At 49.5% G+C, this 24,663-nt stretch overlaps 1 protein-coding gene across 2 annotated transcripts in view; it reads right to left on the bottom strand.

The window, feature by feature from the left end:
• C6H14orf93 (chromosome 6 C14orf93 homolog) overlaps positions 1-24,663 on the bottom strand; it is a 195,318-nt gene that overhangs the window by 132,146 nt on the left and 38,509 nt on the right. The window lies entirely within an intron of this gene.

The following is a 24,663-nucleotide window of genomic DNA, read 5'->3' as shown; positions in this document are numbered from 1 at the left end:
TTCTGCAATTGCTGATTCGAAACTTCTCCCATCTGAATCAGACCTTTTTCAAAAACTCAACCAGAACTGATCCTCGAGGCAACTTCTTACTTGTTGAGGCAAAAGAAAGTTTACCACCAAAAACACCAGGATATACAATCAGGAATTCTTCTGACCCGAACCTGGGATAAGCAACAAATAAAAAAGGTAATATCTCAAAATACTAGACATATCCAGCAAAAAATTATTTTCCGATTCAATCCCCAACAGATAACAAAGGGAGGGTAGAAATGAATCAAATTTATAAACATATACACATTAGAACAGATTTTCTTTATTCATTTAAGGGAGGGATAATCCTTGCCTCTGTGTCCTTAATAGAATTGAAAATTATTGACGCGTAAGATAGAATTTGTTTTATTCCATATCAGGACCGGAGGCTCAGATTATGCTAGTTCAAAGCTGACCAATAACAACAGAGGCAACATCCATCACAGGTTTATAATAAAATTTACGAAAAGTACATTCAGAAGACCAGTCTGCTACCTTCATAATATCCTCAAGACTTGAACCTAAAGTATATGATTTTGAAGTCATAGCCCCTCTAACAGAATGGGCTCCAAATTGACTGGTATTAATACCTGCTTCACTCATTAACCATTTTACCCATCTCGAGAGCGTGGCTGAGGAAACTGGCTTCAACGGCTTTTGTAAGGAAATTAACACTAGACCATTCATGTTCTGTCTAAACTTCTCAGTAACAAGTTCATAATCTTTTAAGCATTGTACCACACATAATTTTGAGTTATCCGGATACCAAGGGTAAATTACTGACCTGCAATTAGTTTTAGTTCTTCTGGAAATATTGCAAGTAACACCGTTAGGAGAGTAAACCCTACCAGATAAATCTAAGGCCTTGACATCCGAAACCCTCTTACAGGAAATTAGGCATAACAACATATCCCACATCGCTGAAAGTTGTTTGCGGGATAAATATTTGTTACTAGGCCAAGAATCTGTACATTTTAACACAATGTTCACTTCCCATAACACCGAATATTTGGCCTGAGGGGGATTAGAAAATCGAATACCTCTCAATAACTTACAAACAAGGGGATGCTCCCCCACTGGTTTGCCATCAATGTGTTTATGACCAGAAGAAATAGCTGATCTAAAATTATTAACAGTCCTATAGGCTAGACCCGGAGAAGCTAGTTCAGCCAAAACAATTGAGAATTAGTTCAATATTTGACTCCATGGAATTGATACCCCTTCCATTGCACCAACTATCCCATCTACGCCATGCAGATGCATATCTCTTGTGAGTGCTAGAGGCCCAGGCTTGCTTGATATAGTTCTCAGCCTGTTGCGAAAGTCCTGGGGTTTTCCATCTGGTCCTGAAACCATCCAAGCCATCAACGTCAGATTCCCTGATACAATCATTGGATGTTGAAGGCCCTCTGGACTCAATAACAGATTTTGGCAAGGAGGGATGAGCAACGGAAAAGCACAGGCTAACTGTAGTGCAATAGGGAACCAGGGTTGAGACCTCCACAATGGAGTCACCAAAACCAGATCTGATTTCTGTCTCCGAACTTGAGACAGGACCCTGGGAATCAATAGAAACGGAGGGAACGCATAACCCTGAAAAAGGTACCAATTCTGTAAAATGGCATCTGTCGCTAGTGCCAGGGGATCCGGCCTCCAGCTGAAGAATTGGAATCTGAGCATTGAGGCGAGACGCAAAAAGGTCTATCTCGCAAGGATCCCATTCCTGGACTATCTGCTGGAAAATAACTGGATCCAGTCTCCAATCGCTGGGGTCCGTCAGGTATCTGGAGTTCAAATCTACAATAGTGTTCTGAACTCCTGGTAGGTATTCCGCTAGAACTACCAGCCTGTGACTCAAATAGTAATGCCAAAACTCCTTGGCTATCTCCTTTAGGACCCTGGACTTCGTTCCCCCCAGCTTGTTGACATAACGCACTGCTGAAATGTTGTCCATTCTCAGAAGAATGCAGCAGTCTGTCTTGAGAGGGGACAAGCTCTTTATCGCAAACAACCCCGCCAGAAGCTCAAAGCAATTGATGTGGAGATTTTGCTCCGTCATTGACCAGCGCCGCCCTGTCACTACAGACCCGCAGTGGGCTCCCCATCCCCACTGAGTGGCGTCTGATTCTATCACAACTTCTGGGTGAGACCCGAATATGGCCCTGCCATTCCATGCCTCCATGTGGTGAAGCCACCACTGAACCTCTGAGGATAAAGGAATCAAAGCCGAGTAACTCAGACCCTGTCTTAAGTATTTGATCTTTAATCTCTGAAGAGCTCAATAATGCAGGGGGGCAGGGAAGATTGCCTGAATGGAGGAGGCCAAAAGACCCACCAGTCGGGCAATGTTCCTTAGAGAAATAGTCGGACTGGCTAAAGCTGATCTTAGCTCCCTCTTGATGTTGCAAATTTTTAACGAGGGGAGAATCAGTTGCGACTGAATTGAGTCGATCTTGAACCCCCAAAACTCTATCACTTGAGTTGGTTTCAACAATGACTTCTGCGCATTGATAAGGAAACCTAAATCCTATAACAGATTGATTGTCCAGTTCAAATGCACCAACAAAGACTGGGTGTCCTGCGCCATCACTAAGATGTCGTCCAAATAAATGATTTACCAAACCCCCTTGGTTCTCTACCATTCCACCACTGGTCTCAACAACTTCGTGAAACACCAGGGGGCCGAGGACAGGCCAAACAGTAGAGCTGTGAATTCCAAACAATGACCTTTCCAATGAAATTGGAGAAATCTCCTGTGAGGGGCAAAAATTGAATTGAGAGGTACACGTCCTTTAGATCTAGGCGTACCATCCAGTCTCCCTCTAAAAGGATATCTCTCAACATGTGAATTCCTTCCATTTTGAAGTGTCTGTACACTATCCAAGAATTGAAGTCTTTTAGATTTAGAACTAGACGGTGCCCTCCGCCTTTCTTGTCTACCACAAAAATGGGATTGCAGAACCCAGAGGAGTGAGGAGCTGAAAAAACTACTGCTCCTTTGTCTAATAATGCTTGTACCTCTACATCTATAAAACTCTGACTTTTTCGGGAAAAACTCACTTGTACGGGGGAGACAGTTGGAACGGAGTGCTGATAAACTCCAGATGAAAACCTGACACCGTCTGAAGAATCCAAGGATCCCCAGAGATTTTTCTCCAGTTGTCCACAAACAAACCCACTCTTCCCCCAAGAATAACTTGAGAATGGTGAATAATGCTTACCAGTATAGGAGGAGTCCTGTATCGCTCCTTGTTGACCTCTGCGATGTCACCTGCGGAATCTGGGACTACCACCTCTGGAGCGCGTGGGGTAGAAAGTGGTATCTGCTTGGTCTCCGGACCAGTTACCCCTACCTCTAGGGTAATAGTTTTGGGGACTGGCAAAAGATCCCTGGCCGGGCATTCGTCCACCATAACGCCCGGCCCTGACAAAAAGGCCTTGCTTAAAAACTTTTTAAAGGGACAATTGCGCTTTGTCCAGGGTGGAAATGGTGGAACAAAATTTTGTCAACTCTTTAATAAAAGATGAGCCAAAGAGAAGACCTTCTGCAGCTGGTCCCACTTCCGAAGAGGCTAAATCGACTAGTTTAGGATCCATACGCATAAGTATGGACTTCCTGTGCTCAGCAGAAATGGCACAGTGAGCGTTACCTAACTGGCACACGGCTCTCTGAGCCCAGCCCAAAAGAACATCTGTGTCAATAGGGATACCTGATTCCTTAGAGACAACAGCTAAATCTAGAATTTTTGTTAATGGGCCTGACATGTCTAGCAGTTTGTCCTGACAAAGACGCCATGATCAGTCTAGACCTTTTTTAGGATCTTTCGCAAATTTCTTCAGTAAGGTAACCATTGTAGGATCAATTTCCGGAATGTCAGCCATATTATTGTCCAAATCTGGTCTAGGGCATTCCGCCTTGAGGCGAGAGCGGACCTCCTTGTCAAAGCTTCTTCTTATATTAGCATGAACATACTGTGCAACTTCCGACGTTGGAATCCATTGGAAGATCTAGGATGCACAATATTTAAAGGGTCGAAGTCTAACAACTGAAGGGGGGGGGGTTATTTTTTCGCTTTCTTGCTAGGAGCTGCAGTATTTAAATCATCTGAATCTTGATCATCAGAGTCCCTGAAGAGGAGGAGTTATTCAACGTACTATAATTATGCTCCGCACTTCTTTTCTTACGCAGTTTCTCAAACACATCAGCATGTAAGTCCTCAGAGGGATCATCCCTTACAAGATTTAGCCTTAGATTTAGAGGCTACATTAGGAGTATTCCCTTCTGGGACAGGAGATGCACTATCAGTCATCCAGCCTTGAAAGTGAGCGTACTTTAACAATTGTCCTGAAAAAGGAACTAGCGCTCTCACCAAGGCATCATTTACCGACTGTTGCACTCTAGAATCGAGTGCTTCCACCAGATTAACCTCTAGTTGGTTTTCAGTATCATCAGGGTAATACCCTGTATCCTGGTCACTCCATTAAGCCATAATCCTTTCAAAAGTCTGAGCCAAATTAGCAAAGTCAGAAAAACAAGGGGGAGTGAAAAACCCCTTACAGTGCACCAAAAGAATCAATGAAGCCCTTATTAATAAGTGGAGGGAGCAGCCTGTTATTCACTCTAGGCACTGCAACCCAGAAAGGATTAATCTGGGCGTCAGGGAGACACTTTGTGGAGTCTGCAGGAGATAACCGCAAATGCCAAGACACGCTTGAAGGAACAAGCCGATCTCCTCAAAGAACTCGGGGGAGGGAGATTGGCTCGTAAAAATGCGCGCTCGGCAGAGCGCGTTGCCACTAAAAACAGACTACGCGCTAAGCGCGTACAGTACTCCCGCTCCACCAATTCGCACTGATTACAAGGGCACACAACTTCGGCAAACCGCCGAAAACAGTGTCCTAATAAAACACAAAGTGAGCAAAATCGTGTCGCTGTATTTAAAAAACAAATTCAAGCACAATAAATCAATACAATGAACAAACAGTAAAATTGTAGGCAGAGTAAATGTAATAGTCACTTATCTGCTGCAAAGCAGCAAAGAAAGAGGATGTGACGTTTAAGGTTATGGCTTATGTGGGCTAAGGTCACACTCGGTGAATGGAACATGTGATGCTGGGACTAGAGCATCTTGGGAAATGTAGTTTTTTGCTTATTGTTATTTGATTGGCTGCTGTGTTTGGCTCAGTAAAGAAAGAGATAGCATAATCTTAGCCTCCGGTCCTGATATAGAATTTCAAGAACGATACAACCAAAATAAAGCCACTTTGGGCTTAAAATCGGGTCTTTGGGCATACATGAATCAGAGAAACATTCTTGCCCCAGCCCTGATGACAGTGCTATGTGTACCCTTAATGTGGCCTAGATTCGTAATAAAGAAGCATCAACATTATATATTGGCTACTCAACATGCTTGGCTTTTATATAGCACACAACCTGAACTCACATATTTGCAGGTGCTCTTGTATGTGATAATGACCAAAAGGGAAGCTCTGTGAAATAAAATATTTGCCTAGGGTCACACAATATGGACAGGTAGGTAAGCCAGGATTGATCACAGATTTACAGTTTCATACTATGTAATTCAGCTACTAAATGAATAGGTCTTTCTCACGTCAAAGGCTAATGCATTGGCCTTAATTCTTGGAGGATATGATTAAAGCATAGTAGACAGACTGTATCCACATTTTATTTTACACACCCTACCCAAGTACATGAGCGGGCTTCGCAACAGACTACAGTATATATTTTTTTCGGCATAGAAAGATTTTCTGGATTCAAACCTGGTTCTCCATCATACATACTCGGCAGCTGTAGCGCTGTAGCCACTACGCCACTCCACATCCTGTGAAAGTTCCACTAGTTTTAGGCTTGAGGTTCCAAGAGGACCTTGAGTTGAGTCAGAGCCAGGCATGTGGCTCAAGGTTTTAGAGGCTTGTCCACCTTTATTGTAAACATCATCTGCGGGTCATGTAGCTAGAGTGGAACAAGGTGACTGGGACAAAGAAGGAGGGCTGTTCAAGACTTTTTTATATTGTAAGAAATGGATCATTCTAAATCTTATGGAGCAGTAAAATTGGTGAGCAGTACAGAGAAATGTACGAGAATGTTTGTACATATTTTACCAATAGTAGTGGTCATAGATAATAAAGTTTAAAGACCACTCGCTCTCCATCATGTCAGCTCACTTCATCAAACTCTTTTTTCCTTTCGCCAAATACATCTTTCAATCTGTCCTTTCTGGAATCCAGCCTTTCCTCCTCCACCTTCAGCCTTCTTTGAACTCCCCGTTTCACCCCACCTCTTTTTACTATTATTTAGTTTCACATAAGCACCCTCTTTTTTCACTATGAACCCTGCCCATCTTCCACCTCAGATCTATTTCCCCCCATCAGCTCTAGTTGAGCAGCTACTACATTTCCCCTCCTTCATGCCAGCCCTCTTATTTTATGACATCTTTTCATTTCCTCTTTTCCCTTGCTCTTATTCCTCCTTCATCCCAGCTTGATTCTTGATCCTTCACAAGATTTACCCTTTCCAACCAGCCTGACATTACATTCTTTCAGCCTAGCTTGCTTTTCTTTACCTCAGCTCCCCTTTTGTTTCTTTGGTTGAGCTTTCCTTCTCATAAGCTCTTCCTCTCAACCTAACAGCCTTGTTCTTCCTTCCATCTCTCCCTCCTTCAGTCTATCCATGTTTTGTGTGCTTCAGACGGAGCCACCTTTGCCCACAGCTCTACTTTCCCTTTTCAGCCATCCCCTATGATGTCCCAGCCCAGCTTATGTTTTCACCTGGAGGACCTGGCCTGGGAGTTTGGGCTTGACTGTTCCTACTGGCGCAGGACCAAGACTGGTTTGCATAGGGCAGGTTTCTATTTAGAGGGACATAGTGGCGAAAAATGATTATCTGGAATTGGCTCTGAGCTTTCACCAGTGACTGAGATTAATTCAAGTATTCTTTCCATACCTTTGTTTTTAGCTATAGATGTCCTCTCCCTGGCACCTTCCTTGGATTAGTGTCCATCAGATGTGGTGGCATAATGGGGGTCATTCTGACCTCGGCGGTAAAAGGCGCTTACCGCCGGTCAGAAGACCACCATAACACCGCCGCGGTCGCGGTAAACCGCCACGGTCATTCTGACAAACCGCCAAAAACCCAACAACAACAAAACTCCGCCACACTAACGGCCAGCGAAAAACTGGCGATGACCAAACCTCCACCGTGACGCCAACAGAAATACGCCCATGCCATTCCGACCCACAAATCCCCGCAGCGGTCTTTCAACCGCGGTATTCCATTGGCGGTACACACCGCCGCGCTCAAAATACACACACCTTTACAAAACACAGCCACATTGGACAATTCAAAATACACACACCTGATACACATACACACACCACTCCCACACACCCATTACAATATAAAACACACACCCACATCACCCACAAACCCTTACGACCACAATTGCGACTGAAGGCCAGAGAGAGACAGCACAGAATAGAGTACACCATCACACAGAGGCAAATCCCAACATCACCCACACAATATCCACGCACAAAACACCACACACCACCACACTCACCACACTCTACAACACATACACCACCCCACACCTCATCCACACCACCCCATGGCACCCCAAAGACACCCCAGGTTTTCTGACGCAGAACTCAGGGTCATGGTGGAGGAAATAGTTCGGGTAGAGCCCCAGCTCTTCGGGACACAGGTGCAACACACCACCATTGCCAGGAAGATGGAGCTATGGCAAAGAATAGTGGACAGGGTCAACGCTGTGGGACAGCATCCACGAAATCAGGATGATATCAGGAAGCGATGGAACGACCTACGGGGGAAGGTGCGTTCCATGGTATCAAGGCACAACATCGCGGTGCAGAAGACTGCCTGCGGACCCCCACCTACTCCCCCAGAATTTACAGCATGGGAGGAGCAAGTCTTGCACATCCTGCATCCTGAGGGCCTCGCAGGAGTAGCTGGAGGAATGGACTCTGGTAAGTCAAATTTTCGCTACTTCATTCCCCCCACCCCACCTGCATGCCAAATCATACCCCCACCCTCACCCCCACCCCCATCACACCAACTCCTTGCAAATGGCTCACCATCACAACCCACCTATCCCAACACCTAGCCCTGCATGCGTCCACAAAGCATGGACACCCATCACCAAAGCATGCCCACTGCACATACCCATCTCCCCCACAAGCCACCGTCACAACAGCCCCCACAAGGGAATGCCAGCACTGGGGTACACGGCCACCCACCCATTGCACACTATGGCACACACAGAAGCAATAACCATACTCTTATACCCCTGCAGGACCCGAACGCCACCACACCGCCCAGGAGGGTCCAGAAATGTCCATCCCACCCCCAGAAGAGGCCCCCAGTGATGACAGCAGCTCTGTCTCCCTGGACCCAGATGACCAGCCCGGCCCATCGGGGACCTCGGGACAGTTGGTTCCCCTCACACAGCCACAGGCCACAGCAGACCTACCCCCCTCTGGGAACACCAGCACAGCTCCCACCCAGTGGGCCCATGCCTCTGTCTCCAGGACACGTCAATCAGCGGTGTGTCCACCACTACAGGGCACCCAGGTTGACCCACCACCCCAACAACAGCAGGGACCTGGGGGCAGTGGTAGTGGGCACACGGTCAAGGGGACAGAGGCCCAGGGAAACAGGGGAACTGGGAGGGCTGCTGTGCGAAAGGGGGGGGACAGGCCCAGGGAACCCACTCTCCACGAGGCCCTCTCCTCCATCATGGGAGCATACCACCACTCCCAGGAGACGATGGCTACGGTACTGGCCAGGTTCCAGGAGATCCAGGTACTGCAGGAGGAACAGTACATGGGGTTCAGGGAAGAACTCCGAAACATTAGTTCCGCAATGGGGACCATCGTCATGGCTCTTAACCAGATTGTCACCACATTGCGGGACCATGTGGCACCACAAAGGGCCCCTGTCACTAGCATGGGCCAAGAACAGGCTACCACCTCTGCCGGTGCTAGTGGACAGGAGGCCCCCACACAACAACAGGCCACCAGAACCCCACCTCCTGCAGAAGAAGAACCACCCCGCAAGCGGGGCCTGAGATCTCGGAAGAAGACAGAGTAGGATGGCAAGACCCCCACCAGCAAAGGATACCCCCTGATGTCATCCCACTGCCCCACATTGTCACCCTGTCCAACCTTAAACTGCCCCTGCTCCATCCTTTCACAGGCATATGGACAATGCACCTGTGAGACTGAAAATCTGGACTCTGCCATGGACATTACTCCACCATCACCCATCACCGATTTTCAAGCATGTCCCTAAATTTAGCACTTAAATAAAATCACTTATTGCACTAAAATTATCTGGAGTCTGCTTGTATTTTGAACAAATGTATTAGACATAACGGTGCCAAAATGTTCAGTTACATTGTGATGACAACATACCACTGTCACACAGCTGTAGTCCATGGGCAAACAAAGCAGAGGTCACGCAGTGGGGCCCACATCTCTGAAAACGGAAGGGAAAGTCACAACTCAGTTAACATAAACTGGGGGGAAACTCAGACAGTAGAGAGGCAGGAGACTGTAAGTACATGTAAAATGGCGGTTTGGATTCGTACCTGTGTGTTATTGAAAATACTGTTGTATCACTGTGTCCCTGTTGTCTGTGTCGTCCCCGTCGTCTTCCTCCTCTTCACTCTCCACAGGCTCCACAGTTGCCACAACACCACCCTCTGGACCATCCTCCTGCAGGAAAGGCACCTGGCGTCGCAAAGCCAGGTTGTGAAGCATACAGCAGGCCACGATGATCTGGCACACCTTCTTCGGTGAGTACATTAGGGATCCACCTGTCATATGCATGCACCTAAACCTGGCCTTCAGGAGGCCGAAGGTCCGCTCGATCACCCTCCTAGTCCGCCCATGGGCCTCATTGTACCGTTCCTCTGACCTGGTCTGGGGATTCCTCACTGGGGTCAGTAGCCATGACAGGTTTGGGGTAACCAGAGTCACCAATTAGCCACACACGGTGTCTCTGTAGCTGTTCCATCACATAAGGGATGCTGCTATTTCGCATGATGTACGCGTCATGCACTGACCCAGGGAACTTGGCATTTACATGGGAGATGTACTGGTCAGCCAAACAGACCACCTGGACATTCATGGAATGATAACTTTTTCTGTTCCTGTACACCTGTTCACTTTCACTGGGGGGAACCAAAGCCACATGGGTCCCATCAATGGCACCAATGATGTTGGGAATATGTCCAAGGGCATAGAAATCACCCTTCACTGTAGCCAAATCGCCAACCTCAGGGAAAACAATGTAGCTCTGCATGTATTTCATCAGGGCAGACACCACTCTGGACAAAACCTTAGAAAACATAGGCTGAGACATCCCTGATGAAATGGCCACTGTTGTTTGGAATGATCCACTTGCCAAAAAATGGGAGTACTGACAGAACCTGCACCAGAGGGGGAATCCCTGTGGGTTGGCGAATGGGTGACATCAGGTCTGCCTCCAGCTGGGCACACAGTTCCTGTATAGTGGCTCGGTCAAGTCTGTATGTCAGTATGACATGTCTTTCTTGCATTGTCGACAGGTCCACCAGCGGTCTGTACACGGGAACATTCCTCCATCTCCTCGCAAGTCCCAGCGGACGGTGCCTAGGAAGGACAACATGGAGCACAGAGTCAAGCAAACCACAGGTACGTTCCCACAGCTTGCACAGTACACAATTCGCTATGCATTGAATGGCTTGTATGAGTGGCAATGCAAGGCCTAGGCCTGTGTGACGCAGTAGAAATTAAGCCATGTGGGCCCTTGAAATGGCGGCTGCCTGACCTGTGAAGTGTGACTATGGGATGTGAGGTCAATGCGCTGGCGTGGCACACCGTGGCGGTAGGCGGTCGAAGACCTCGGTGCAAAGCCGCATTGGTTAACATAGAACCCTATGGGTTTCAGGAGCCAATGACGAAGTGCGCCGGCGGTCGCGGGCGTGACAGCCATTTTCTATCAGCTTAATCACTCGAGACCTGATCATCCACAGGAGAGGACCTATACTGCAAGTGCTGCTGTGACCTCGGTCTGGAAGAGACAATGGCTGCTGCGACTGGGGAAAGGGCCCCTGCCTTCACTTCTGAAGAATTGGAGAAACTCGTGGATGGGGTCCTCCCCCAGTATGCGCTACTCTACGGTCCTCCAGACCAACAGGTTAGTACACTGGGACCATGCTTTGTGGGCAATGCCTGGGTTGAGTGGGGTGAATGAACGATGGTGCGGAGGGGAGCGTATGAGGCATGCATCAAACGACAGATGAGAGCATGTGCCACATGGCAAGGGTGGGGATGGGGGGACACTCACATCGAGCATGCAGAAAATGATGATATTTTATTTTCTCTCCCTGTACGTGTCACATAGGTCAGCGCCCATCAGAAAGTCGACATTTGGCGTGCCATCGCCAAGGACGTCCGGACCCTGGGGGTCCACAACAGACGGGGCACCCACTGCCGCAAGAGGTGGGAGGACATCCGCCGCAGGAGCAGAAAGACCGCAGAGGCTCTGCTGGGGATGGCCTCCCAACGTAGGAGGGGTGCCACTCGTCAATTGACCCCCCTGATGTCTCGGATCCTGGCGGTGGCCTACCCAGATTTGGATGGGCGCGTGAGGACATCACAGCAGACACAAGGGGGTGAGTACAAGCACATTCTGCTATCTTAGCGCGCAGTGGAGGTGTCTGGGTGGGGGAGGAGGGATGTGGGTATCCCTAGGCCAGGGCGATTTCTGTAGGCTAGTCCCCTCCGTAAGGCATGGCCCTGTGCCCCCGCCCTCCACCTCTGTAGGGTGCCAAGTACAGCTATCCATGGCCTTGTGTCACCTATGTGTGCAGATGTCGTCCATTGGCTTGTAGGCCAAGTCTCACTGATTGAGTAGTGTACCCCAAGTGCGCGGCGTAGTGCAGGGGGCTTCTGTGTCTGTCCTCTCCGCCAACTGTGTTGCCAATGCATGCACTCAACCTGTCTTTATTTCTTCCCCCCCCCTTTTTATGTCTGCTCTTCCTGTTCATGTGTGCATTAGCATCATCTGGCGGAGGAGAAGTGGCATTGGAGCACGAGGGAGCTGCATCTCACATGGCCCCGGAGGGCCATGCAACGGACTCTGATTTCACCAGTGAGACGGAGGGCGAGGGGGGCTCCACAACGGGGACACGTGGAGACATCAGCGACACCGACACGTCCTCGGAAGGGAGCTCCCTTGTGGTGGCGGCAACATCTGTGCCCACCGCAACAACAGGTACAGCCGCCACCCAGCGCACCAGCTCCGCCCTCCAAGCAGCCCCTCAGCGTTCGCCCCGTGCCCGCTCGCACACCAAGGCGGGCATCTCCTTCGCCCCAGGCACCTCAGGCCCTGCCCCAGTTACCCCTGCTGCCCTCAGTGAGGAGGTCATTGACCTCCTCTGGACGCTCATTGTTGGATAGTCTACCCTTTTGAATGCCATCCAGGGGGTGGAAAGGGAGGTGCATCGGAGCAATGCATACCTGGAGGGCATTCATTCGGGTCAGGCTGCCCATCAGCGATCGTTCAACGCTCTGGCCTCAGCACTGACGGCAGCCATTGTCCCTGTCTCATGCCTCCCTCCTCCAACTCCCTCCACCCAGTCCCACTCCCCTGTTCCTCTGCCTATCCCAGACACACCTACAGACCAGCCTGCACACACCTCAACACCCAAGGTCAGCTCATCCAAACATAAGCACCACACATCCCACAAGCATTCACACAAGCAACATCCACATGCAGACATGCCAACAGCCACTGCCTCCTCTGTGTCCCCCTCCTCCTCGTCTCCCTCCTCTCTCCCTGCGACGTCTCTACTCACACTTGCATGCACCACTTCATCAGCCACTACGTCCATCACCAGCACACCCACCAGAACACTCCGCACACGTGCAGTCACCACCCCCACTGCCATTTACACGTCCCCTGTGTCCTCTCCCAGTTTGTCTGTCACCCCCTCTTCCAAACCACACAAACGCAGGCAGCCACCCACCCAACAGCCATCCACCTCACGACAGCCTCCGTCACAAGCACCTGCACCCAAAGACAGCACACTTGACTCTCCTACAACAACATCCTCTTCCTCCACTTCCATACCCACTGCACCTACCCTTCCCATTGCTCCTAAAAAGCTTTTCCTCTCCAAAATTAACCTCTTTTCATCACCTGACCCACCCCCTCCATCTCGTAAAAGTCCAATCAGCACCTCAGCCACCACAACCCCTGGACCTACAAGGACCATAGTCCAGGGATATTGGAGTCCACCACCTTCGAGGGCAGCTACATCGGCCAGCAGCAAAGGGACAGCCAGCCCACCCCCTGGGAAAAAATCCAAAAAAGGCAACGGCCGGCGCGAGAGGACATAGACGGCAGCCTCCACAGGCACGACCCTGGCACCGTCAGGAAGTGGGGTGCCACCTGGCACATCTCCAAAGGGAGGCAAGGGCCACAGAGGATCAGGCAAGGATGGCAAGGGCAGCACGGCTGACAAGTCCGGCAGCAGGCGAGCTGCCCAGGAGGGCCCCACCAGCCCCATTCCGGGGGTGAAGGAGTACACCCACGGGCACGGGACACCAGCACAAGAGGGCCCCGCAAGCGAGAAGTCGGATGGCGAGTGAACACCATATATTGGCCGGATCTGGTGCCCTGGAGACACATGTGAAGAACCGCTGAACAGGGCCCTTCAAGACAGGCACCGCTGAACAGGGCACCGCCGTCTCAAGAACCGCTGAACAGGGCCCTTCAAGACAGGCACCGCTGAACAGGGCACCGCCGTCTCAAGAACCGCTGAACAGGGCCCTTCAAGACAGGCACCGCTGAACAGGGCACCGCCGTCTCAAGAACCGCTGAACAGGGCCCTTCAAGACAGGCACCGCTGAACAGGGCACCGCGGTCTCAAGAACCGCTGAACAGGGCCCTTCAATACAGGCACCGCTGAACAGGGCACCGCCGTCTCAAGAACCGCTGAACAGGGCCCTTCAAGACAAGCACCGCTGAACAGGGCACCGCCATCTCAAGAACCGCTGAACAGGGCCCTTCAAGACAAGCACCGCTGAACAGGGCCCCGCCGTCTCAAGAACCGCTGAACAGAGCCCTTCAAGACAGGCACCGCTCCGCTGGGCCCTTCAACTCAAGCACCGCTCCGCTGGGCCCTTCCTCTCAAGCACCGCTCCGCTGGGCCCTTCAACTCAAGCACCGCTCCGCTGGGCCCTTCAACTCAAGCACCGCTCCGCTGGGCCCTTCAACTCAAGCACCGCTCCGCTGGGCCCTTCAACTCAAGCACCGCTCCGCTGGGTCCTTCCTCTCAAGCACCGCTCCGCTGGGCCCTTCAACTCAAGCACCGCTCCGCTGGGCACCGCCGTCTCTGCACCGCTCCGCTGGGCCCTTCCTCTCAAGCACCGCTCCGCTGGGCCCTTCAACTCAAGCACTGCTCCGCTGGGCCCTTCAACTCAAGCACCGCTCCGCTGGGCCCTTCAACTCAAGCACCGCTCCGCTGGGCCCTTCAACTCAAGCACCGCTCCGCTGGGCCCTTCAACTCAAGCACCGCTCCGCTGGGCCCTTCCTCTCAAGCACCGCTCCGCTGGGCCCTTCAACTCAAGCACCGCTCCGCTGGGCACCGCCGTCTCTGCACCGCTCCGCTGGGCCCTTCCTCTCAAGCACCGCTCCGCTGGGCCCTTCAACTCAAGCACTGCTCCGCTGGGCCCTTCAACTCAAGCACCGCTGACACATTGGCAGAAGGGGCAGGCCCGGATCAGTGTCGGACAGGGCTGCACGATACACTCTGGGCACCAAGACTCCTCCAGTACCGCTGGAGTCTGTCATCCACTTGAGAGACTGTGGCTTTGCACTCCCCAGGATGGCACAGTGGGCAAGCCACCCACTCTAGGGACTTGTGAGACTGTTGCTTTGCACTCCCCAGGATGGCACAGTGGACAAGCCACCCACTGTAGGGACTTGTGAGACTGTGGCTTTGCACTCCCCAGGATGGCACAGTGGGCAAGCCACCCACTGTAGGGACTTGTGAGACTGTGGCTTTGCACTCCCCAGGATGGCACAGTGGGCAAGCCACCCACTGTCTGGACTTGAGAGACTGTGGCTTTGCACTCCCCAGGATTGAACAGTGGCCATGGAGGCCCCTCGTGGATCTGGTGTCGTGGACTCATGTGGCTGAGGTGCCCCCCCTTCCCTTCCCCCTGAGGTGCCTGTAGTTTTCCTATCTGATGCCCCTGCAGTGCTCTCTCCAATGGATTCGGGTCTCATGTGTGGGCTTTGCCCATGTGTTGAGGACCATTGGCCCACGTACAATGACAGAAAGCCAATTTTGACGGGACAATTTACATATGTGTATATAGTTATGGGATGTTCGACTTACTTATTTACTTAGCCTTACAATATATTTGAATTCCAATAACATATTATTTTGTCTTTGCATTCTTCTGGGGGGTTTGGGGGTGTCACTCTGAGTTGTTGCTCTGCATTGGTGTGTAGGTAGTTGGGTGGGGGGGGGTGTCACGTATGTGTGTGCCCGTATTCTTTTCTCCTCCCCTGTGTCGTAGGTGCAGTACTCACCGTTGTCTTCTGCGCTGGCGTTCGTGCTCCTGGTAGAGGAGCAGGTAGACAATTGCTGGTAGGATGTGTAGTTCTGGTTCCATGCTGTCCAGATTCCTCGTGGAGTGTGTAGGGTGAGCGTTTTCCCGTTCGTAGTCTGTTTCCGCCGTGTTTTTATCGGCGGGGCTCCCGCCCCGGAGAAGGTGGCGGATTGGTGAGTTGTGACAGGGTGGGCGGTACATTGTCTGCCGCCTGTCTGTTGGCGGTGACCGCCGCGCTGTTTGTTTGTCCCGCTGTGGCGGTCGGTGTGTTAAAGTGGCGGTCTGTGTTGGCGGTTCCCGCCAAGGTCAGAATCGCATTTTTTTGTCCGCCTGCCTGTTTGCGGGTTGGCTGCCGCTTTAACACCGACCGCCAGGGTTGGAATGACCCCCAATGTCTCTAAACACAGAAGAGGCCATTACAACCCTGGCGGTCGGTGTAATAGTGGTGGTAGTACCGACAACAGGCTGGCGGTACATACCGCCACTATTATGACATTAGCGGTTTGGCCAAAGCCAAACCGCCAATTTAACACACCAACCGCCACAGTGGTAATGACAGCAGGGCTGGAGACTGCAGTCTCCAGCCCGGCGGCCGTCACTAGGCATTCCATGTCATTATGACCCCACCCAGGCGGTAGGCACTATCAGTGCCGTGGAATTCCTTCCCTTGCACTGATAGGGGTCTCCCCCGCCCCCTCCCCAGAGTCCTTCCACACCCTCTCCCTCCCGTCCCCCAACATAAACACACATACATACACAGCAAAACACACGCATACACACATGCATACCACACATTCACCCACGCATGCATACATTCATACACACACACAGCAACACTCACAAACATACATACTAGCACACACGCAATCACACAACACAACATACATGCAAACTCACACCTGTTCATGCACACACGCATTACACACGCCTCAGACCCGCATGCACGCACACAAACACAGACACACACACCCCCGCACACACACACAAAACCCCCCAACTCCCCTGTTGGAGAACCCGACCAACCTGCTTGAAGGGGGTCCTCCGGCAGGAGAAGGGATGCAGCACTGCTGCCAGCAGCAGCGTCCGCCAGCAGGACACCGTGAGGCCGTATCATGGCTCATGATACAGTCGGCAGAGTTTTGCTGACGTGGCGCTGCTGCTGGAAGCAGCGCCACCTTACCGCCGTCCTCCGCTATGACCGTAGCCGGAATTCTGACAGCCTTCTAGCGGAACTCCGGCTACGGTCATGGTTTGATGGATGGTTGGGAGCCACGGCGATGGTATGTTGGCGGCCGTTGCCGTGGCGGTAGGCGGCATTTGCCGCCAATGTTATAATGTGGGCCAGAGTGTCTTGGTAATCAAGGGCAGGGAAGCTTTCAACCGCCACTTTTGTGAACAACAGCGCTGGTTCATCTCACTAGTCAGCGAGAGGAAGGCGTCAACCAGCATACAGCACCAATGACGAACAACCAAGCACCACCTGCTCCCTGAATTAGTACACTACAATAATTGTAATTTTGAATGTTATCCTCTCATTGCAGAGGAACTCTTCAAACAAATCTGTGGTATGATGGTGATCATTGGCCACCCAGCAGCTTGGTCAATTTCTGCACATGCACAATCACGCCTGGAAGGCTTGTAGTATAACTATGGGTGATAGTGTAAATTTGCGAGTGTGACCTGCCAAGTGGGGGTGACACCAGCAGATTGTGGGTGAGTTGACAGCTATGAAATGATATTCCCAGGTTTTGCCTTCAAAGATTCCCGCAGAGCAGCAGCCATCAGATTACAACCATAAGTTAAAATACAATATTTCAACTCTGATTTGCAATATTTAGTTTTTTTTAACATTCCCAAATATTCCAGGGTGGGGCTAAAATAGTAAATTAGCCGTTCCAGGATTTGCGAAACCTCTGCTCCCCTGAGGGTACAAATAATGAGGCTAAAATGTTATGTCAGTTGTTTTATAACCTGTTTTTCTGTTCTAAAATTTGTCGGAAAGGCAGCACAGCCAGAGGGACTTGCAGGATCCCTAATCTGGAACACTAAATTGCGGAGAAAGTGAGAAACTTCAGGGCACACTAAATGTTAATAAATACATTTTAAAAAAATACATAAAGCTCAAGAATACTTTTCAGTATCAAAATCTAGAAATTATAATTTAAAGACTATGCAGTCTACAGGCATTTTTCAATTTGCGCTAGTATTTTTGGATTTTGTGCCATTATCTGAACATAAAACTTTAAAAAATACAGCTTTAATGCAGCACTTTTTCCGATGTTTGATGCATGATGGCGTGTGTGTTAATCTTTTGGCCCTCAAACGACGATACATAACTATACAGAAACGTTTGCCTGTCAGGAAAATAACTGATTGAAAAGAGAGTGACCCATCTGAGGATCTGATCACAGTTAATGTAATTCATGTAGTGTGGTCTGTTAAACTCACAACAGGTAAGGGATAATGTGGGAACTGATTTTGGGGGGTTTGGGGGAGCGGAACATAGGACAACTAGCTTGAATTTAATGAATTCCCTCAAGGTGAGTTTTTTACAATGTCATGTTGGTCTTCAAGTGAAGCAAGTTAGACTGGACACGTATGGTGCTCAGAATAGCAGCAGGTACATATAAAATGACAGAGAAGGTATCCTGAAAATTACTTTGTCTCAAGCAGGGTGCAGTAATGAGGGGCAGCACCAACTAGGCCCAAACAAGTATGCCTCCTTAGATGGGAAGAGGAAGATAAGGGGGTTTGGGGTGGTGTAAATAATATTGACTAGGGATGGTGTTCAATACACAGAATTACATTGTTTTCCTGGAACATACACATACTTCATAATGTACTGAAGCATCAGATTTTTAAACAAATAACAGATTGGTATGAAATTCTAAGTATCTAGGAAACATGGCTGTGCACAGAGCTCGCAGACATAGGGCCTGATTACAACTTTGGAGGACGGTGTTAATCCGTCCCAAATGTGACGGATATACCACCTACCGTATTACAAGTCCATTATATCCTATGGAACTGGTAATACGGTAGGTGGTATATCCGTCACATTTGGGACGGATTAACACCATCCTCCAAAGTTGTAATCAGGCCCATAGATTTTTTTTGCAAGTTCATAGAAAGCATCAAAAAACCAAAATCCCTCAGGGCGCTCCTCTGGGGCATGTTAGCATTAATATCAACAAAATTGCTTGTAAGATATAGGAAATCAATGCCAGAAGTAAATGGATGCTACCTCGCAGAGTGAAATAATCTAATGCCAAGATGGACTTAGATTGTATTATTGTTCTTAATATCTACCTGCAAGTGAAGAGTTTATGAGAGGAAGATGGATAAGTTTAAGGAGGATTTGGCTTAAATGTTTAATGTACCCGCAACATTTGATTGTATTGTTGGGATGAGTTCAATTATAAACTAGCCCACATATGATTGATCAAATATATGAAGAACTGTTGTCTACATTCAATTTAAACGTAGCCAGTTTTCCTGTTAATGTTGTAACAGCGAGAGACATATCCCTGCTAAACGTTCTTGCAGCAAATAGTTTTGTTAGTCTCAATGGACGTGTACCAATGGATACCCTGGCAAGGAAAATGTTTCTCTATGTTAACCAGAACTGGCCAATTGATTATGTGTTTGTCCAAGCCTGAACCTATAGTCATGTTGAGAAGTTTAAGGGACTACAGATTGAAGGAAGTGATCACTATGCTCTAAGTACAACGTCAAATATGGGTACTATTCGTAAAAAAAACAAAGTCCTCCCCCTAAAACACTGCTTCTCCCAGAAGCTTATGTACAAGGTTATCAGAGAAGCACCTAAATCAGTTAAAGGCTTTCCGGTACAAGTATAAGGAGATCAGAGTAGAAGAAATACTCCCAGTAATTATTACTTGGTATGAGAATCAAGTGGTAGCATGTTTAAAGGTTGATATAAAAGCCATTTAATAGTAAAATAGACAGAAATACTTCAGAGTAACAAATAAGGATTCTCTGGTTTGATGGTGGATGCAGATATCTAAAAAAAAGTGGATAAGGGGCGTGGCCTGACATCTTGGCCGACAGGATGTGAACGCCGAGCTCCCGGCCAACAAATCCTTAAACCCTTCATAATCCTGACTCCCAGAGCATTAATTTCATATCATACATGCACCAACAAACAGAGTAATATTGATATTGCCTAAATTGCTGGAAATCCTGCACTAGCGGCGGTGATCTTGGATTTCCGCCCCACAGCGGCCGGAGCTTAGGTCCTACTTGCAACCTGAGCGGAGCAATACTGCACTACTCTCAGCCTGCCACGGTACAGACATCTGACACAGAGAGAGGCGATCGTGTATGGTGGAGGCTGGGGGCCCTGTGTCCCGCGGGTCCTGTGGCTTTCCGCCCAGTGTGAGGGCCTAGTGGCAGGCGAACAGCATTGCAGGCGCTAGGGTGCACCTTCGCTGCACACTTGAGGAAGTTTGTGTGTGGATCTCAGCAAGTCAGAGGACGTTCTGCTCTCAGATGGCACCAAACTCCGCTCAGTCTTGGCAACAGGTCCGCCGGCTCTGGTGGTCCTTGTTGCTCTGGATAGTGCTCCATCTAAACAGTAGAAACAGCAACCACGGATAAGGACAGAGTGACACAATCGCACGCCACCAACACTATCACCCAATACACCATGCTTCCTCAGTCAACACATCGGCTAATGCAACAAGGAGACGAACAGTGGGCGGGGGCCAGTCAGGAGATGGCTCAGAGCCCTCATGAGCTGACCTACTTGCTGCTATACAAGGCACACGAATGGCCCTGGAAACGGTCTCTATTGATGTCAACTTACTGCGTGCAGATTTGAGGAAGGTAGCGGACAAGGTCGAGACAGCTGAGGGAAATATACTGGACCCACAAGGAGAGGTTGTCACCGTGAAGGGGCAAATGGCACAGATGACCACAGTTAGCCATGACTCGGAGTGGCGGGTGGAAGATGCAGAAAGACACTCCCGTCAAAATAAGATCCGGGTATTGGGAATACCGGAAAAGATGGAGGGAACGAGGACGGAGATCTTCTTGGAAAATTGGATCCGTACCAAACTAAAACCACAGGGGCTGTCACAATTCTTCGATGTGGAAAGGGCACACAGGGCCTTGAACCCCTCCCCTCCTCCGGGAGCCCTTCCTAAAGCCTTGGTTGCAAAAATCCTAAATTACAGAGAGCGAGAGAGATTTCAGTTTATGGGCAGCCCGTGAAGACCAGATACCACAGATCAGTATTGGTCCTATCACCATATACCCCGACTATACAAAACAGGTACAAGATCAACGCAAAACCTTCCAAGCAATGAAACACAATTTGCAAGCCCTCTGTGTTCAGTATATGCTGGTGTACCCAGTGCGGCTGAAGGTCATGTTCCAAGGGAAAGCACTGATCTTTGACCGTCCAGAGGAGGTCTGGGACTGGTGGGACATGGAAAAGGTGCCCTCTTCCCCCTGACGGGCTCATTGGTCCTACAGAGGGAGATTATAATTGAGTTCTGATCTGGGGAGAAGGGTTTGGATCGAACTATGTATCCTAACATGGACTCAAGTCTTTGGAGTGACCAGTACGTGTAAGAAACATTACTGGAAAGGTAGGTCTGAGACTGAAACTCCCAAGAGGCGGAACACTAACAGGATTGATAGATTACAGAGATCAAAGACAATCAATGGATATGCTGGTCAGGAAGTGGGAAGGAGAGTTGTTTCAGTGAGTTAGCAACTTTCGTCCCAGTTCGGCGAATGGGGTTACTGTGTGTGTCCTGGCACAGAATGTGGGTGGGCATTGCTAGGCTGCAAGTTGAGCTGACTGTGTCCGAGGGGAGAGGGTGGGGATTTGTTTGTTCTTTGTTTTGCTATTTCTTGGTTCTGAGTTCACCCTTTTGGTGGTCTGCTACACAGTTCACATACATGAGAGAGGGATGCCTACCTAAAAAATACATAAACAACGAGAGGGGGCAGTTGCAGAATTATCAATTGGAATGTTAGGGGGATGGGCTCCTTTCAGAAACGACATAAGATTCTCTCCTATCAAAAACAACACAGGATTAGTATTGCATGCTTGCAGGAAACACACCTAGATGATTCAGGGACAGGTCGATTAGTGAAGAAGTGGAGAGGGCAGTTATATAATGCCTCATTCTCTACATAGGCTAGGGCTACCCTATTATGGATGGCACCCGGCCTGCCCTTCTCCCTGCCTGACCTTGATGGAAGCTGATGTAACCGGATGCTATGTCCTGGTGCAGGGGTCCCTAGATGGTCGTGCAATCACAGTACTTAATACTTATGCCCCTAACATAGAACACATTCTTTTTGTCCATGCAGGATCTGGCAGTGCAGGAGGTGGGATCCCCATTTCTTTGGCTGGGAGATTTTAATTGCGTGCTGGACGGGTGAAATGGACAGGATCACCCCATCCCCACCAGCTCCCCACACCCCTGCGAAAACACAAAGCCCCTAATGTCTGCGTCCCTTGAGAATGTCATGCATAATATGGGCCTGATCGATGTCTGGAAGGAGCGGAACCCAACACCAAGGGCTTAGACTTGCCACTCACCCACACACAACACACATAGCAGACTAGATAGGATACTAGGAGCTGGTATCGAGAGGCTGGAAGACCTGGAAATAACACATCTGGGCCTCTTTCTCTTAGACCACCCACCAGTGTGTTGTGCAATGTTATGGTGTAGTTCCCCTTCGGGCCCCAGGTATTGGAGGATGCTTGCAGACGTCCTGACAGTTCTGGAGGTAGAGAAACCTTGGCCGGCACAGTGACTGACTACCTGACGACCAACTGCGGTTCCACTTCTCACAGGGCTACAGAGTGGGAAGCCATGAAGGCTGTTATAAGTGGAGCGTGCATGGGATTAACGTGCAGAGTCCGCAAGCAATAACTGTCAGAATTGCGCAGGGAGGAGATGCACTTGGCTGAATTGCAGATGGGGGGCCTGCAGTGCACAAACAAGCAGATAGACGAAACCTCACTATGCAGACGGATAGGAGATATCTGGGATAGATTGAACAAGTTTGTACTTAAACAGTACAGACAACTGCTACATAGGGAGGGAGACACGTCGGGAAAACTTCTGGTGTGGATTATACGCACAGAAGACCCACCACCAATTACCACACACCCTATAACCCTGGACGGTAGCCAGTTGGCTACCAGCAAGGACGCAGTGGACACATTTATGGCTCATTTACAACTGGTCTACATGGCAGATCCTAATGTCATCCCTGCTCATTTACTCTGTTTTTACAGGACTTCGACATCCCCAGTTTTCCCCCAGCGGCAGTTGAGGAACTGGAAACTCTTTTGGAACTCCAGGAACTAAGGTCGGTTGTGAAATTGCTTCCCCACGTAAAGGCCCAGGAGGGGATGGGTTCCCCGCTAAATTTGATAAAATACACATAGCAGAGATTACGCAACAATTACTGGAGGTATTTCTAGAGGTGCATACACTGGATGAGCTCCTGCCTCTCATGAAGGAAGGGGAGAGATATGCATGGTCTCAAAGCCAGGGGAGGGATAAGACGAGCCCAGCAGCATATCAGCGCATCACCATAATTCATTCCGATGTAAAAGTACTGAGTAAAGTTTTCAGCTAGCCTCCCACTTGCCGACCTTTATACATGAAGACCAGTGTGGTATTATTCCAGGTCGTAATACGGCTATGAACCTAAGACAACTGACACATGTCTTTCTTGAAGCATAGTGGCTTGATACTGAAACAGTGCTGGTCTCTATCAACTTAGAGAAAGCGTTTGATACAGTGGATTGTTGGGGGTCCTTAGAGTGGCTGGATTCGGGCCACAATACAGGGAGTGGGTTAAGCTGCTATATACAGCCCCTTTGGCTAGAGCTGGAGTTGGCCAGACCCATTCTGGGGTGTGGAAGCTAGGGCAGGGGACTAGACAAGGGTGCCCCCTGTCCTTGCTCCTCTTCATCCTACCTATAGAGCCGTTGGCGATAAAGGTCATAAGGGATTTAAGGGCTTAAGGTGTACAGCTAGGAGAGACACGTCATGTCACCTCCTTGTATGCAGATAATGTCCTGTTTTCCATCTCGACCCCGTAGCCACCCTTCTGCAGTTGCTAGATAAATTTGGAGACATCTCAGGATACAGGATTAATCGGACCAAGTCTCTGATATTTCCAGTGGCTCAGCTGCATGGCATCCGTGAGGAGCACCTCCCACATTTGGGCCTCCGCTGGGAATTGAACTCCTTCCGGTACCTGGGGATCCATGTGGCATATACCCAAGCGCAACAATTCCATCTTAATATGGAGACAGTAATATCCTCGCTTGAACCCTCAACTGCATTCTGGAATACACTTCCCTTGTCCTTAATGGGCAGAATTGCTATTACTAAAATGGTGCTCCTTCCCTGATGCCTGTATGTCTTCCAGAACTCAATGAATCCCATTCCAGTGAGAAAATGTAAGCGGTTAACCTCCTTATTGATTTCCCCTCTTTGGGCGAATAAACGGAGCAGGGTGGCACTAACCACACTAAAGAGAACATACGCGTTGGGGTGGCTGGAAGTCCAGCACCTGGAGTTATATTATTATGCAGCACATTTGCAACATGCGGGCAGATGGTTAGACACTGTCCCCAGCTGGGAGAAGCGGCTGCTGACAGGATTGATCGAGGTAAGCAGCCTCCCTGAACTATGGATGGGGGGCCAGCGTAGCAAAAAATGCTCCACATATAGTTCGGCAGACGGCAGGGGTATGTCAGCGGCAACAAGTCTTAAAACAAGCACCATTTCATAGAGGACTCCCTATCTGGATCCTGAAGCCCATCAGGCAGATGATAACTGATATGTCCTTCCGGGCATGGAGGGAAGGCGGGTGTGAACAGATGGGGATCCTTTACCCCCCCATGAATACTTTATCTACTTTCAAAATGCATGCAAGGACTTTAATTAGGGACCAGGGCATTTCTTGCAGCAT

The sequence above is a fragment of the Pleurodeles waltl genome, chromosome 6 (genome assembly GCF_031143425.1).
Source record: "Pleurodeles waltl isolate 20211129_DDA chromosome 6, aPleWal1.hap1.20221129, whole genome shotgun sequence".
In the NCBI taxonomy this organism is placed as follows: Eukaryota; Metazoa; Chordata; class Amphibia; order Caudata; family Salamandridae; genus Pleurodeles; species Pleurodeles waltl.
The sequence above is the reverse complement of the archived record's forward strand: the minus strand, read 5'-3'. Positions and strand labels throughout refer to the sequence as shown.